The sequence below is a fragment of the Berghia stephanieae genome, chromosome 1 (genome assembly GCF_034508935.2).
Source record: "Berghia stephanieae isolate SIO BIC M18660-M18661 chromosome 1, UCSD_Bste_1.3, whole genome shotgun sequence".
Lineage (NCBI taxonomy): Eukaryota > Metazoa > Mollusca > Gastropoda > Nudibranchia > Aeolidiidae > Berghia > Berghia stephanieae.
The window spans coordinates 132,046,260-132,051,616 of record NC_088360.1 but is presented as its reverse complement, the minus strand read 5'-3'; positions in this window follow the sequence as shown (position 1 = coordinate 132,051,616).

The window sequence follows — 5,357 nt, the reverse complement described above, 5'->3', positions numbered from 1 at the left end:
TATATATATATATATTATATATATATATATTATATATATATATATATTATCGATGAAGCATCGTACCCTCGGTCCACAGAAGACAATCTGGCGTCTAACCCATCTCCAGAAAGGGTCGATGACTCAAAGACTACCATCGAGTTTGCCAGGAATGGATAATGATGGTGCTATCCAACGCCTTCTCAATCACGTCCGCTTTTCCTGTAATAGCAGGTCTTTCTTTTGTCCACATTCTAGAGAATGAATAGCTTCTCTATAACAAGCAATCCCATGGCAACTTTTATCTCTTTAAATTTTCCAGTTTTTTTTCCCTTTGCTTTTCTTTCAAATCGTCCTTGTTAACCTAAATGACATTCGGTCTCTCTACCTTTGATTCTTGGCACGAATAACTTCTTAACAAGCGACATTCTTCCAGTTTGAGAATTCCTTGGTAGACAAAAGAAAACGAAGACGAAAACGAAAAGTTAGCAGTTTTAAACATTTAATTTTAAAAGTGAAAATTTGTTTAAATCATTATTGGGTTTCCTTGGTGACATTTTCAAACTTGTCATTAATATCCACTCACACACACACACACACACACACACACACACATATATATATATATATATATATATATATATATATATATAATATTTATATTAGTAGGTGACAGATAGCCTGAAGACAGGTTTAAACGATTACTTGATTGTAGCTACTAACCATTCATAAAGTAGATTTACTGTAGAATAATAAACACTTCAACCTTTAAGCTAAAATTTCCTTCGGGTTTCTCTCTTCTCTTTCTTATTTCTGTAGACATTTCCTTTATTTTAACTAATCCCAGAGTGTAGGACAATAATTTCGACAACAATCCAGCACTGCAAAACACCTCTTGTCCTTTTTTTTTATCATGAACCTGTTACTTCATGAGATATCGACGGGTGTAAAATATCCCAAAACTCATATACAAATCAAACAGGCCTAGAACTTACTTCTTTTAGACAATTTTAGAAAGAGAGAAATACAGACAAGTAGATAGATAGGCTGACAGATATATAGATAGATAGATAGATAGATAGAGAGATAGACAGTCAGGGGCTTTCTCTCGCACATTTGTCTCTTTGTGTGTGTGTGCGCGCGCGCATGTGTTGGAAGAATGTAAAAGAAAACCTTGGAATTGACTGTTTCCTTTTTTTCATGGAACTCATCCAAGCTTAGAACCAAAAGAGAAACGTGCCTTCACATGTGGAAGATGTGCGTGTATTTCATTACCTATTCATCGCAGTGCTAGAAACGGTAAGCCGATTTCGTTAAAGTGAACAAAACAGGGAATAGCAGATAGATTGCTTTCTCTGGAAAGAGAGAATTAGCAATTGTCACAAAATGATAGAACCAGGAGAGGCTAGATCATTTGGCCGGGAGATAAAACGTTGAATAGAAAAATAAATAGGGGGAAAAAAGAGAAAGGAATGTGAACTGGCAACAATGAGACAAAGTTTTATTTTTGTGGTAAATTATCAGTGATCAACAGAATAGCATTCAAAATCGACAATGTTTCGGCTTGTTACTTGCAGCTCCCGGGTTAGAGTCCGCTGTTACCATGAGCACAAAGTTGAGTTGGCGAAAACAAGACTCTCTTCTTGACCGGTAACAGCGTTGTTTCAGACGAAAATAGAAATGTAGCAATGCCATACAGGCATATTGCCACGTCCTAGGTGTTCAGTTTGCTGTTTGTTTGGGATCTCTTGTAAAGCGTTTTGAACTCATTAATTTGATATTGCGCATGTGTGCCCCCCCCCCCCCCCCTCAATCCCCTCCCAGATTGGCAACCTAACACCAAATGCTACGTATGCAATGATGTTGGAACGGATATTAAATGATTTGGGACTTTATAAAAGGGACGGACGCCTGACCACCAGGCTTTTGGTTATAATAATATTTCTCCAGCTGGCTTGGAGAATCAAATGTAGTATTGTGAGCAGGCGCGCAAATAATCGTAAAAGAAGGAAACGTAATATGAGAAATGTCATGCGTATATGTTGATGAATGGACAGCAACGATGCAAGTCTTTGGACGTCTACCAACTAAGCAACACGATATTGGAAATCAAGAAACTTGACAAATCAAATTAGCATACACGCCGGGTGCTGGGCAAAGAAACAGAACGAGTAAATACACCGGGGATTAATAAATGGGTACTTCCACCTGAATAAGGCGCTAACAATCGCTGCAAATTGACGGGAACAGGCAGGGATGTTCAGGACTGATTGACTGTTTGACTGTAAACGAGTTATTGTCCGTCTTGGCTGTATTTAGACAGAGGAGGACTACTTAATATTGTTGTGCTCTGAAAAAACACATTAAAATAATTTCGTCTTTTAAATATTGATCGATTAAAATGGCCGGCATGTCAAGATGAGGGTCACTTTAATCGATCGATATTTGAAGGATAAGTATTATGGCCAAAATGTTTAAAATGTGTTTTATTTTCGAAGTACGGCAGACTAGTGTGAAATGACTAGAAATTCTGAAGCCAAATTGAGATAATAATATTATGTCAAGGCTTCTAAGGGGCGATAGAAATAATTTCAATGCAAGTTGTAGATGAAACTGTTATGCCGCAAAAGATGCAACCCAGTCAATGCCAAATAAGATAAGGGTAAGATCCTCCGATTTTGGTTTTAAGAAACACAATGTCAAATAGCCTACATCAATAACAATAACTGCCTAAATAAAATAATACTGTGATCAATTTACAAACTTGAAAATTTTGATTGAAAACAATTCGAGTAAAACCTAATGTCATTCCAAGTTCGTCCTTCATTGAGTGGAAGTACCAAAAGGTTGAACAGGGCCGAATGGACAAAGGAAGTAATTTTTAAAAAAACATGAACAGTGGGGGGGGGGGGGGGGGGGGGGGAGCAAAAGACCGATTTTCATTTCGATTTGTTAAAAAATTATCATTATTGTTTTGTCGTCGTTGTTGTTGTTATTTTATTTCTATTTTTTACTTTATCTAAATCCGAGGATATTCATTCGACTTATATGAAATACCAAATGATATTCAAATTAAAGGAAGTCTTGATTCAATTGGGATAAATTTGAAGTAGACAAATATCGAGATCATAGGAAACCCAATATTAAATGATGAAAAATGGTGGCCGTTTGTGTAAGGGCGCATAGACTATCTAAAATATTACAGACAACCTCAATTTCTAAATTCAACAGATTAAGAAAAATATAAAATGATAATCAACTCGACCTCTATAAGCAAAAGCTAAGGTATTTAAAAAGGGCGAAAATGCTCTATGTTATGGACCTATGAATTTCACAAAAATGTTTATAAAAGGAGAATAAAATTCTGCGTCTTCCCTTTTAGCTAGTTCTGTTAGATCAGGCTGAAAGAACTTTGCGATACACTAGCGTCCTACCCAAAACGTAACAACCAATTGCTGTCGACCTTTTCACGCTACAGAAACCGGGGTGAGCTCCGGCTAAATTGGACCTAATGACTCTTGACGAAATACTCGAGACAGATTAGTGTTTTGATAGTCGGTCACATATAAAAATAAGTTACTTCCTTAACTTGGATAACCAGTTAACGCTTAACGTTGTATTTTGATGCTCCAGTCCAGACAAAATCAACAATACCCATACTCAGAGAGCATAAAGGAAACAAACCATCTTCAGAAACGACCCATCTTACGACCCTAATCGTTTTACTTTTCCCATTTGAGCAAGTTCAATCCCTAAACATCCTGCCTACCCATTCATTCATCCTGCGGGGTAGAGATGTGGTAGAGTTAAATCTCTGATCTATAGACAATGATCGTCCCAGCGACTAGTGTTTGAATGAGCATTGAACTTATAATGTTCCCGTCAAGAGAATTTACAATAATCTGAGTGCACAATGTCATGTGACATTAATCTATTCCCTTTAAGTAACGTCTTAACAACAGAAGCAATTATAAAGTAAATCATCAACTTTATAAAGCAGAATCTTGTTGTCGCTATCCCTTCCTTTGATTACTTTCTGGTCCTTTTGTTTGCATTCCTCCGAAAAACTCTAAATTGTCAATTTCAAATACTAATATAATATGTGCAATCCGTATTGCAATGTTCATATTTCTGTCTGTTCCTACCTTGTCATTCTGAGGTTGAAAAATATACCCCCCCCCCCCCCCCCCCCCGAACCACACGCACACACACACACACACACACTAACACAAAACTCGTGCGCTATCAGTCACGCAAGCTCGATTTGAGAGGATAATTTATTTGAGTTCGTTATATTAATTCTAATTACGAGGTAATTTTTAGGTAATAATTAAATGAACGTCTGGAAAAAATATTTTCCGATAACAGTACGATGAAATCATTTACATTTATTGCAAGATGTCCAACGAACGACATTTTGTGTGCACACTTGTATATCATAACTTCCTCTTTCAGTCAATATTTTTGTGCCACCACGATTGTATCAAAGCAGTGATCTGTTCTTTTTAATCATATCCTATAAAGGCAGCGCTCATATTGGTCATCAAAATGTAGCAATTATTTTCTTTCCTGTATTCTTATGATAGAAAGCACAAAACAATGGTTGCTTTATACTGCCTTGTGTTGCCGTGAAGCCAGAGTATAAAGAAAGACAGTATAGCATACCTACATTTCAGCAAGGAAATCAGAAACCACCGTGATCGAGGACTTTTCACCTAATAGACGTACATATTAATATTGCGGCAAGAACCGGAAAGCGCAGAAAATTTTGGTTGCGCGTTTTCCTGTGACGACAAGATCGGGCGGGTTCGCGACGAATTCGGCAACTACTTCGTCATAATATTGGAGTGTAAGACTAGACCCGCAGAATCTGCTGCCAAGCACCGTAACAGAGTTGGTTTAACCAGAAATACAAAGACATTAAATTTTAAAGAAACTGAAATCCTATGTCTACTTTCTTAACTTGTATCTCCTACATGCCCAAAAGGTAGCGTTAAGTAGATGAGAAGAAAAAAAGTTCAATGAATATGTTGCCTAAACAAATCGATGAATTCGCCTACGAGACAAAAGTATCATTGCATCATTCTTGCTATTTTTTTCGCGTTAAAGAGAGTCTGAAGTTTTAAACACCTTATTATACGTCCTAAATTTCCAACCAATTAGCTTTCCCCCCGCTGGGAGCGTTGACGTTCTTGAAACGTTGATTAAACTGGGTGTCATTATGCTGTGTGAGATAATCGTCGGCACGACTCGTCGAAGCAAAGCTTTACATACAATCGATCTCACAGAGAAAAACTAAGAGAGGAGAAAGTGTTTTTAGTTTGCTTAAGATTTTGAATTATCAAAAAGTTGTTGAATTGCATATGTAGAAGAAGCTA